The following is a 13,497-nucleotide window of genomic DNA, read 5'->3' as shown; positions in this document are numbered from 1 at the left end:
CTGTTTTACACTTTGTACTCATTATTTTTGATCAGTACAGCACATTCACAAAGGAAGTTATGATCTTCATACAGGTAAACCAAAATTTAGGTTTGCATAAAAACATGGTGATCTCCAATATTCACTAGTGCCTGGGACTTGAGTGTAGGCAGAGCATGTTTTCTCTTTGTTCCAGGGTTGCTTCTATTTTTTATTGTTAAATTTCCTTCATAGGAACATAACATTCCAAATCATCTGAAGTAGCTTCCCAGTAACATTACAGGACCAAATTCACTCACAGAAATGAAATATCTGGTTGTACAGGATCAAATACACTTACAGTTTTCATATGAAAACAAGACTGCCCATGAAGTTTTATGACAATGTAAATATAATATACACTGCACTCCATTTTCATGATGTTCTTTCATGTCTGGTCTTGTAGGCTATATGCAGAAGTACAGGATAATTGGGCTGACTTCTGTTGAATAGACAGAAATACAGCATTGAAGACCTTGCCTGCCTATATTCCATCCCTGATGAAAACCAAGAGACTGGGTTCTGTTGCATGCACATTTCCTGCACAAAGGCACTTGTCCATATGATTGGTCCTGCTCATTCTCTTTTTCATAGCACGTTAGATTTCATCCCATGTTGGCTTTTTGATTATTTCAGGAAGAAGGAGTTCAGGTTGTGACTTCAAGGGCTAGATGGTGACTTGCATGAGCTGTACCAAGAAAAGACATAAAAAGGTAGGATCCGAATAGAGGTGAAAGCAGAAAGGTTTGGCTGGTCACTGGGTGAAACTGTGTCACCGGATTTAAGAACCCACATATTGTGTCAGGAAACATCTAAGAAGGGAGAGAGAACCAGTCACTTTAGTTCTTTCTTCAGTCTAAACTTGCTGAGTCCATAGTCCACTATCCTAATGCTGCACAGATATTCTAAGACAGAGAACTACACAGCTCTGCAGCATTTTTTTGTCTGGTCAAGAAATGATGAAGAAGGACTGAGATTGGAATTCTGGATTCAGGTTTCCATCTTACCTAACATGCCAGCCTACAGAGCTGCAATATCTGAAAGATGTACACCTCCTGTCCTTCTATATCCCTGTTGAGAGCAAGCAAACACCATAAAAGTTATCAATTTCCAACTGCAAGGCTTTCCCCTTGAAGCAATGCAAGCATTGTGCCTGTCTATGAAACGCACAATCTGCATTGGAGGTTTTTGGGCAAATTGGAACTTCACTGTTTTTCAGCTTGACAAAATGGATGTCTGTGTATTGAGAACAGCTTATATTTTCATCAATAAGAAACTGCAGCTGTGGAACAGAAGCTGTCACAAGGCATTGACCTGCTGCAACAGCACTACAAGGAAAGTTTGTATGAAACTGTAATGAACACTCATCAAGATAATGGGAATATGAATGCAGACAGAATGACTGTTCAGGGAAAATTCTTTTAAATTTACAGTCTGATGTGTGTCATTATTCAGCATTCTAAACAGAGGATAAGGAACATAACCAAAAAAAATCTGAACAATTGGTTTGTACTAATTTTTTTTGTTGTCAGAAAGCATTATCTCATTTGTCTCCAGCAATAATTTCAGTAATTTAAAAACTATTTGCTGTATATCAAGTCACTGTTTATCCATGCCACTTAGCAGAATGTATTATTCTCATGAGGCTTTGGGCTAGAAACTTAATCATTTATGAGTTGTCTATGGGACCTGAGGAATCCTATCCAGTTCATGTGTGGACAGACAGGTTCAGACCAGTATCTACATCTGTAAAATATATGTGTACATACATATTGTATGTACACATATATATATTCTCAGTAGTGGAGCTCCACCCTGCTCAGCCAAACTGGGGAGGAGGAGGAGTAAATTGGTGCTTTCTGGGTTTGCATGAGTGTCTTGTGTAACTGCCTGTAATCTCTGTGGCCAGTTAAGTATACAGGTGACATGTTTATTTATGTGTGCTCCATCTGTGTGCTTGTGTGCAGGAATACATCTTCAGCCTTGATACTGGTGAACCTGGGGAAATGGAACTGTGACAGACTCACCTCTCACATTCTGTCAGATTTGGTATGATGTATTTTCCACAAACAGTTAATTATATATAAATATGATTAATCTTTTATCAACACACATTGGCACCTATTGTATCAGTGAAAGTCTGAGCTATACAGCAAGTATCTGTTGGCAATGGCTGTATTAGTAGCTTTTTCTATCCCATTATCCCTGCAATTAGAGAGAGCCATTAGCTTCAATGTGGAAAGCCTGCCTTCTTCCAAATAATATCTGTATGATAATTAAATTCATCAGTTCTTTGCAATTTTGCTCGCTCTGGTGATTTTAATATGTTATTGTGACAATTTTAGGTAGTTTGAATAGACAAATATTTGGGTAGAATACATAGTCAAAACAATTCTGGTTTCATGGTTGCAAGGTAGATTATATGAATGCATCAAACTCCAACACACTTCTCTCTCCCATGTTTTGTTCTTCCTGGTTGAATCTTTATGAATGCAATATTTTTGTTTTGATTTTTTTTTCCCTCACAAACACACTGAATGCTCTTGAGCTTAGTTGGACTCAGCTGACTCTATTTTGCATATCAAATTCATTAATTACCATTCTACTGAAATTTTTTTAATGATGGTGCCTGTAATTTTGCTGTAAAATTATCTGATCCACCAAAACAAATTTAACATGTTTAACTGTTAATCCTCTGATAATGATGTATGTTTTACTGATTTTCTATCTGTTAGGTATCTTGAGGATGTTTAAGAAGCTTTAGGTTTCTAAAAGCATGAGTCTTCATTACTGGCCACACAAAGAATGATCTCCTGTCTTTAATTCATTATGTCAGTACTGCTCTTAGTCCCTGAAATATCTCTGCTGTACAGCTTGGACAAAGCAAACACAAGCATTTTAAAGAATATCTATTTTCTACTTCGCAACTTTGAACAGATTGAAAAAAGAAGACATTCTAAGTCTTTTTAGCAGAAGAATATACTGTTGTTATGGCTGAACACTGTAACACTTCAAAGCTTCTCTAACACCTCAAAGCTTCTGCACAACCACTTTACAAAATGGTTCAATGCTTTTATAGACTTTTTAACACAAGAGCAGTGAGCATGTATTATGGACAGCTTCCCATTTTATTTTTAAAAATCACATTAAAAAAAAATACCAGGAGTCCTTCTGCTCTTTAGAAGACACTGACTCACTGTTAAAGTGTCTAGAACAACTCTGTAAGCAAACAATGGAATGAACAAATGGAGGCAAAATGCACCCTGCTACTCTATAAGCATCTCTCACAATACACAGCCACTCAGTGTTGACAGGTGAAGGACACAGCCTTGCATAGGTAGAGTTAGGTATTTAAGGCTGAGGAGAAAACCGATGGTTCTTGCTGAGAGCTCTTTCATATGAAGCAAAAATCAAATATTCATGAAGCTTCATTTCAAAAGTTTCAAAAAGATAAGAAAAAAATTGAGTTAGTTAAGCTATAGGAATACATCTATAGAGTCCTCATTCATCAAGAGAGAATGGCAGCAGCTCTCTGACCACAGAGGAAACAAGTTTCCCAGGCATTGTCCTGTGAAAAGACCAGAGAAAAGAATGAGAAACAATTCTTGCCTTCACTTACTACACCTGTTATTGTGAACATGTGAAATGTGTTATAGAAATTTGTTTACTAAAAGGTAGTTTTTTAATTAATAATAATAATGTCTAGATTGGTGGACCAATTAGGTCCACTGTCTATAAAAACAATCATAGAGTCAATACTAATTATTACCTGACCAGGGGCCTATTGCAACAACAACATGGAAGCAAGATCATTCATGGAAACACAAGTATAAGAATGGCACAATTCCCAATGCTCAGTTGGATCCATATGGTGGCAAAATTAGCAAGAAAGGACTGCAAGTGTGGAATCAGCTTCCTCTTCTATACTTTCCACTGTAGTTAGGAATGTAGCTTTTACTTTTCAATAAAATTATGGGTTCTGATATTTGAAAGGCCATACCAGTGACTAGAATATAATTTGTGATATTATTCTTTTTAAAATTCCTGAATGTGTTCAAAAGAAGGATCTATTTTTTACATATTGTTAGATGATGAGACATATTAAATCATCCTTTATTTTATGCATACGTGGTTAACCTGCAGTTTCAAGAAGAAGCGTGTCTTTTATAAAATTGTTGACTGGTAAACTCTCACCACATGAGATGATTGATAAATAATCATAAATACGTGTATCAGAAAGAATCAGTAAATTACCATAATTTCTCATGTCCATGAATCCCTACACCTATCTAAAGGAATTCTGGAGGCTTTTGACCTTCATAATTTCTAGGTTTCTCTATCCTTTGGTTTTTAATAGCATCCATTTTAATAAATTACCATTCTTCCCCAAATCCTCAATAAACAGACTTCAAAACAATACAAATTTACTTCTTTAAATGTACATAAGGAAAAAACTTGCAGAAAAAAAGCCCAATCACCAAGAAAATGCTACCTGAAACTGGGCCTAGCCCTAAATGTGCTCTCTTTTAAGGCAAGATAGGTTTATCTCATTACCTAATTAGAAACTCACTGAGCTGAGCCACAAAATGAGAGCTGAGAAAAGTATTCTTCATTGCAAATACAAATGCTAGACTTAGTTTGCAGATGCAAATCTTTTGAAGCTTTGAGTAATGCCTTTTTAGTAGTCCTTTCAGAAGAAGGCAAAAAAAAAAAGAGAAAAAAAGTATGAATAAATTAAACAGATGGACCAAAAAGAAAAAAGAAAAAAAAAAAACCCAGAAAACAAAGAAATTATGAGGAAAGCAGAGTACTGACACAAGTTTTGATGCCATCTTTAAAGCCATAATACCTTTTACCTGAAATCTTTACAGTTGTCTTCATCTTTAGTCATATTTGCATACACCATTGCAGAGTTTAGTCACTGTCCTCCACGTTCTGCAACTGACAATCTCAACAATAAATCAAATAGATCCAATCTTGCCATGACAACTCTATCAAGTGGAACAGTTAAAGGTTCTTTTTTTTTCTGTTTTTCTCATTGATTTATGCTAATAATTTATGTCAATAAAGTTTTTCTATTTCTGTTAGAAAATACTGTACACATTTTCCCAAATTAAATAAGGGAACAGTAGTTGAAAACTCCCATTCAGCAGGAAGCCAAGGAAACACCCTGATTTTTTTAACCTATTTTCCCCACCTGAATAGATGGTTTGGCTATTGATGCTGAATGGGACTGTGCTGCTTAAGAGTAAATTGACTATATCCCCATGCTCAAAATGCTACAAACATGTATCTGGGGGGTGGGAACAGAATTGTCAAAAGCATTCTAGTACTCTTGTGGGCTTCAATGAGGGAATGTCTTTTACAGACATTAACAGAAACTAAAACAGGGTTTCAGAAAGAATAATCTTCAAGTTAACATAAGTTTTCCATTAGCAGCCCTGAGAAAATTGGCATGAAACTATTAATGTGCATTTTTAGGAATTAAAATACCATAAACCCACAGCTTTTCTCCTAGCAGCAATGATTTTCAACCTCTGAGTTATAGAACACATATTTGAATTTCTAAATGGAATATCTCATGGTGGAAATGGGTACTACCAGGTTAAATTGGTTAATCTAAATGAAAATAAATACAAATGTCAAAGTTGCCTTTTGGGAAGGATCACGGATACAAATTATGCTACTTACTTTGTTCACTTATGGTTACTCAACTTGAGTGACTAGGAGTGTTTTCAATAGGTCTTACTGTAAGAGGCTTTTAGGACTACTCCAATTCTATCAATTGATGCTTCAAGATGGTATATAAGGGCTCATCTGACAACTTCTGGTGTGAAAGCAAAAATCTCTGCTACTAAATATTTCACACTTGCACTGAATGTCCAGAGAGATATGCTTATAGCTTTTATCAGGGTATTTCATTCACTGACGTTTCTTTCACTTACAGTACTGTCAAATGCTGTCCATTAGACTTTTCTCAGCTTCATGCACCAATAATATAAATGTGTGTGGTTTGGGTCTTTTACTATCTCCTTTAAGTTGATAGGTATAATAAAATATTCATTCAGCTGTTGAGTGATGATGCACATCCGTACCGGACCAATGTTTTCAAATGCACACAGGTACTGTAAATAATTTCTCCTATAGTACAGCCTGCTTTCCAATTACAGCACTGCTGTTACAAAAAATTCAGAAGTATTTCATAATTTGAAAAATGCCGAATTTTTATTCTTGTACTATATGTTTAAATCTGAAGTGCTTAATTAGGTACAGATTTCTCCAAAAACCATGAAAAAGGGAAAAAAACTATATGAGAACAAGCAATTATTTAAAGGGATTTTCTCATGTACGCCGATAGAATTTATACCCTTATGAGATACAGGATGGTCATTAAAGATCCACGTTAAGATTTTTATGCTGCTGAGTTTTCTGTTTAGTGCAGCTGCATATAGTGATTTACATAGAATTGGAACACCTATATCTTCTCTTTTGTGAACTTTTGGATGGCTGCCCTTGTATTCATACCTTCTGCCCAAATAATTTTATATCAGAATTCTGATTGAAAAATCAATTTCCCAGTCCAAAACATTGCTGACTGTGTAAGTCCTTTTGCCTTACCCCACTGATTTCTCTTTACCTGCTACATTACTCTTGGTCATTTGCTGTCCTCCCCATTTTATGCCATCTCTCTTGTTCATAGCCACACTGCTAACTTGCTTATTGCATTTGCCAACCTTATTATCGAGTTCTTAAGCTTCAGAGAAGAATTCTCCAGCTTTCTCTCTGACTGCCCTTTGCTTGGGAAGATTCCTCTGAAAACATGAACTAATCTAGACTGCTGTTATGTTTCAGGAACAGCTTAAGACTTTTCTCTTTCTATGATGTCTTTGAGAAGCATAAGCTAACAAAAATTATCACACTACATTTGACCTGTTAGCCATTTAAAGGATTTATTTAAAAGACTTTTACAGAATTTAAATATTTTTAATCAATATTTAATCTTAAGTTGTTAAACCATAGGTTCCTAAGTAAGATGACAGTTAAAAAAATGTCAATAATATTGAAGTTTTTCACACCAAGAGTGACATGAATAAGGAATGAGTCCTTTTGCATGCCTGCTCTTTTCTATTTCTCACTTTTTATAATAGTGGAAAGTATTACATCAAGATTTTGAGCAGGTATTAAGAAATGAAGTGTTACTGGGTAAAGATGTATTTGTATTTGTGAAACTGTGGCTTATATGCTCAGCTCATTTCTGAGCGTATAAAAAGAAAAGCAGGTAAGTATAAAATCTTTGGTTTTTGAATCATCCTTTCATCCTGGAAGCCTAAAATTGTGAACAAATAGATCCAAAACCATGATGGATTTGCACAGAATCTGAGTAACCATAAGAACTCAAAAACAATTGTACAGAAAACAAACCTTGAAACATTTTATTTAGAACAAGACTAACTCCCACTAAATAGTAATAGAGCACCTTTTTGAAAATGTTGAGACCAGTCTCTGTGATACCAACCCAAAAGATTTTTTTTCTTTGAAGTCACACTTGCTCCCAAGACTGGAGGTAAAGCAGTATAAAGGCTTTACAATTTTCTTTGAAGTCAGTACAGAGTAAGGAAAAAACAGGTCACATTTACTTCATATGTCAAAGAATCACTTTACGTTTCTGGTACTTAAGTGAAAATGTTCCCAGTGGCATTTTGCCAAAGTTATAATGATTAACACATTATTTAAAAAATCTTATCATAGCTATTATAAAAAATAATGAAGCATGCAATCTTTAACTTGCAAAAAGAAAATATCATGTCAACAGGAATCAGAGATAGTATCATGACCAAGACAAGCCCTTATTAATCTAATAAGCAGTGCACAGAAATTTCATTAAGTAATAGAAAAGTTACAAAGATACTTTACAGATTTTTTAAATATTTAAAATACATACATACGCACATATATGCTTGTATATGCATATATCTAATAGCTGATAGAGTTACAATTCTTTCAGTTGGGTAAACCCACCTCCTAATTTTACATTTGTGTCATGGTTCTATGTTTTTTTCTGCTTTAATTCAGACAATTAATGCATATTTATAACAATTCATGGCATTTCTTTTTGAATTAATCATTAGATGCACAATGTCTTTGTACCTAATATAGTTCAAAAGGATTTAACAGTGTTAAAATTATGAAAGAACTAACAAAATTCTGTAGACACAGGGACCATTAATAAGCAGGTAGAGATTTTAGAGGAAGTGTGAAGATAATTTTTTAAATATTTTTAAATATACTGTATTATTATCTAGCAATAGGGTGTGGTTGGTTAATTAGTTATGACTGCAAAGTTTTCATCAAGAAACAATAAATTAATGCATTCAACAATTAAAAAAAACAGAGCATCTGAAATAATGATTTGCAGATTTGGTTTTCCTGCAATTTCCTCTATAACAACATAAAGCTGTGGTTTGGGCAATAACCTAGACTACTACCTAGCTGTTGCCATTACCTATCACTTTATTCAGTATATGAAAATTAGAGAAGAATTTATCTTGCTAATTGTGTAATGAATTAAGTAGAACAAGTATCTTACTGACTGTTAAGCATATTATTTCACAGAAGTTCAGCCTTTGTTGGCCATATCATCAGTTTACTGTAACAAAGACACATGCATTATTTATGGTAACTGCATTACCACTACAAGTAGTGTAGTGGTAATGCAGTGAGACTTTACACAGACATGAATAATAGCACGCATAATACCACTTCTTCACTGATATCAGTGGAACCTCATTGCTGGTAGATGGAAAGGAATGAGAAGACAACTGAGACTAAAATTGCCAAATATTTTTGTAGTTATATTACAACATACTGAATCTAGAATCTTAGTATTCTCAAACCTGTGAAAGCCTTTAACAGTTCCAAATAATCAAAGAAAAATTTAGGGGTTTGTCAAGCTATGGAAGAACTCTTCCCCAGAAAGCTTTACTAAGCTCTTGGTCCTCTTCAATTTGCAGCTATAAAGTCAAATTAGATTCATGACAGACATAAACCAAACCAATCTGATTGAAAAAAGACCATATCAAATGTACATAAAACTACAAATTAATGAAAGGATGCCCTCCTTATGTTTCACCTGTCCTGCTCACATTTTAAGAACCCATGGTCGTCACCAGGGCTGTCAGCTTCTGCCTGTGCAATGTTGCAGAAGTGCTGTTCTCCAGCTCCCCACAGCCCTGTCCTGCCTTGCAATGGGTCCATGTCCATCCCCAAACTCAGTCCATCCTCAAGGAGGATGCCATCCAGCACCTGATGACCCCCATCAGGCTGGGGGGCTTGGCTCCTACTCCTGAGGCAGGCACTGACCCTCAGGATACCCTGATAGTTCCTTCAGTCTTGTGTCATGCTAAAGAAAAATGCAGTCTGGGAGATAAACACATCCAAATTACTATGGATAAAGATACAAAGTTATGGCAGATTACACAGGAAACTGTTACAACCTTATGGATATATTAACAGTTGCACCTCCATTGCACACATTTCTCATTCTCTTCATAGTCTGAATTTTCCTCAGCACCTTGGAGGATAATAAGCAGGCCCCAGACAAAGGTCCAAGGAGAGGTTTCTCTCAGGGACTGTGGTCTCTTTAGAAACCAAGGCTTATTTTATGACTTGGATGACAAATATACTCTCTATATAGTCAATAACAAAGTGAATAAAGAACAATTTGCAATTTCATTTTGATTCAACAATTCATTGTAGATCCTGTGGTTTCCTTCGGCCATAATCACACCATTGTAAGAGCAAACAATTTCATCTTCACTAGGACTTAGGGCTGGAGGATAATTTTTTGTTGTTACAGGTGTCATCTTTAATTTTCTGCTTTATTTAATGCTTATAACTTGGATTACATTTCCTACTGAAATCAAGACCTACATAATAAAGTTCATAGATCTTTCAAAACTCACAAGTGCTGGAAGCTAAGATTTCTAAGTCTCTCGAAAGAGGCAAAAAAGAGATTACCTTCTTTTTTTCTTATCAAAAAGCTGCCTGATGTTCTGTCTAAAAGTAAGAATATTTTTCCAGAGCAATTAAATATACAAATAGTCTCTGATCCAGAAAGAATCAGATATAGGTGAGGTATTACCTTACCTAATAATTACAAACTAAATGTTTAGCAATAGGCTACATTTCTGATGAGTAGGTCTTGGCTTGGTGTAATTATGTAACTATGAACTCTACTCTTCTGTGACTATGTTTCAATTTTATGTCATGATGAAATTTGTTACACACATTTTCAAAATCATCTTTTACACTTAGGAAATTGCATTATTTAAGCCCTTAGAGAGAATGTAATATTGTAATAGATACAGTGCAGCATTACACACTGCACAGTGTAGTGGGATGGCAATTGAAAGAAATGCCACTATTGCTATTCCATGCCAAAGTCATCCATTGACAAATTAAAATTAGTCTTTTCTGAACTTTCTACTACCTGGAGCATTTTTAAGACTTTTTTCATAAAGATGGAAATCACCCAGCCAAGGGGAAAATTGAGCTTGGCAGTTGATAAGAGTGTGTTCCCCCTGACCAGAGCACATATAATACCCTTTTTTCAGCCTCACAATGATTATGAGAAAGATAAAGAGATACTTAATCCTTTTGACAAGAAATGCTAGGAAGCACAAAGATTAAGAAATGCTGTCAGAAATAAAACACCAGGTGTTGAGGTTTTCATGGGTCTCTAGTCCTCAAAGAGATGAGAGCAGTTGTTGGTTGTAGTAAAGTTGTTTATTGCATGGATATATCAATCTTGAAGGTAAGGAGCTCAGACTATTAAAATCCATGCTAAAAGCTGTCTGGTATAACATCATGTTGTTTTGAGCAGAAAAGCAGCAGCAGCTCCTGCAGTTTCTTCTTCCTTCATCCCTTCCTCATCAATCCAGGGGTTTTTATTCATAAATCATCCAATCAGCTAAATGAACGATTCTAAAACATTCCTTCTACACCAATCTAAGCTTAATTCTAATGTATGGAAGTAGTACGAAAGTAATGTCAGTTCTTATTAAAAAAATATGCATATAATATTATCTATTTATGCAAATGTACTGTTTTCTTACTTAAAATTTACATATGTAAGTTTATCTATTTACTTGAATAGTTCTATCTATTTACGCATATAGTTCTATCTGTTCAAGAAACACAAGCACAGCTCTACTATGTTTTTGTTATGTCTGGAGCTAAGTTAAACTTGTGAAAAATAACACTACTGAATTTTAAACTAGGCTTTTGGGCCTTTTCTAGTTAACACAGTCTCTTAAGGCACTTAAGATATATTTCTATTTACTTAAAACTAAAACTTACACTTCTATTCCAAGTCTGTGTGACTTAATATATTTTAGCTTCTCTAAAGACTTTAATTCTAACCCTGCATTTATTTTTCTCTCTGAGGAGCTCAGAGATGCTTCTCTTCCATGCATTCCAACAACCAGGGAATCCTTTCAGACTAGGGTAAAGGAAACCAAGCAGTAGTGAGTAGGTCCTGCAAATCATCTTGAGGGGGACAAAACACACACAGTTGAGACAGCCAGGCTGCTCCACTTCCTTCAGAGAGAAAGCAGCTTGCCAGCAACAACTGGAGAAACAAGCACAGCTAGCAAAAATCTGTCATAAAAAATGCCTGAGAGGTTCTCCATCAGTTGTTGCAACAATGCTTGTGAAAATTATATAGGAGACTCCAAGAACTGAAGGGCTGAAAAAGCTTATTTACAATCACATCTTTCTAGTAGCAAAAAATGGCAGATGTTAAGGATCCTTTAAATATTAAAATGCATATACATCAGTAAAACCTTATATTTGTAGCATTAGCTATGATTGAAAAAGATTATAAATATATTTACATATATATTTATGTATATATAGTTTATAGATGTATTTTATATGCATATATGCATTAATGATGAGATTGTTAAATCAATCTTCAGGTGCTTTGTGAAGAAAATTTTAACTATCCAAGGTTTTAAACAGACAGATTGGATTCTACACAGAAAATCTGGAAACTAAAATTTCAGAGACAATGAAAGGTTTGGCTCTGACATACCTCTGATGAGATAGCAGAGATTAACTCTTTTCTTTTACAACATTTATAGAACAGTTTGGGACTTTCTTTTTCATATAACTGAATATCTAAGAGCAAAAAATTGCAAAGCTGTAGTAGTGAAAATACATAGAATGCATGCAAAAAAAGAAGTAATTCCTCCATTAAAATGGAATACTTTCTGGTCAGAATATTTTCAAATAAAGGACTTTTTGAAAGTGACTTATAAAAGACATCAATAGATTAAGTGTTCACAATGTACATTACATTATATTGCATTAACAAATGTAATTTAACAAATAAATACCACCCTCAGTTTGGGTGGCAGTAGAGACAAAAATCTATGACTTTAAAAAAAAGAAGAATGAAATAATGAGTTTTTAAAGAAAGATTATGGGGAGAGACAAGATGAAGTTATCTCATTTGCAGAGTGGTCCTCAGTTGCTAATTGAGGACTCAGTAAAGTCTCTCTTTCCTGGACAGTAAAGAGTATGAGTCTTTCAGAGCAGTAAATGCAGAACTGCCTGAAAAAATCCACAAGCTGAAAATGGGACAAGGCTTTTGCCAGACACATAAGCAAAAAAAAGTTATAAAAAAGGACAAGACCTGACATTGAAATTTTACCCCAAACTTCATGAAGATTATAATAGTAACAGAATGGAAATGTAATGTGTTAAATTATGATTTGAATAGATGGTTTTTCTCACCATTTTACAGAGGGAGTTTTCATAATGCATTAATTAGCTCTGAATCCAGCATATGACTTGGAGAAGATGCCTTAAGATGTAAGAGTACTTCCTTTACCTTAGCTTTTTATATACTTTTTATAATTCTTTACATGCATTCTGGGATCTTCAATCTTGTGGAATTGCTTACCTGCTCTAGTAATTAAAGGATCATATGCCCTCCCTAGGCATTTCTATAACCTATAATTTATGGACATATAAAACAGAGTAAGACAAGACTTTACATTCTCCAAGTCCAAATGTCAGTGGGTCAGTCTCTTTCCAGTTTCCATTGACTTGAGAGAACTTTCTTTAAGCAGTTGACCTGACAAAATGTAAATGCAGAAGTCTAAATTTCCATTTACAACACCTCATTTTCCCAAGTTTAATATTTCAATTTTGACCACAAGGGCTTATTTAATTTGTACTTTTTTAGTCTTTCTTTTTCTTTAATGTCCTTCAAGTTATCTGAGAGATTTTACTTAATTTTATTCATTATTTAAAAAAAAAAAATAAAATACTTGTAGAAAGCCTCTCCCCTGGAACACTGTGTACCTCTGGCAATACTGAAGGTGAATTCTTCTGTTCACTATAGAACTTTTACTGGCCAGAAGTGCAGCACTACCAAGTTAACCTGCTGGGACACAGCAAAATCTATAACTC

This window comes from Lonchura striata, chromosome 2, assembly GCF_050655825.1.
Source record: "Lonchura striata isolate lonStrDom1 chromosome 2, ASM5065582v1, whole genome shotgun sequence".
In the NCBI taxonomy this organism is placed as follows: domain Eukaryota; kingdom Metazoa; phylum Chordata; class Aves; order Passeriformes; family Estrildidae; genus Lonchura; species Lonchura striata.
The sequence above is the reverse complement of the archived record's forward strand: the minus strand, read 5'-3'. Positions refer to the sequence as shown.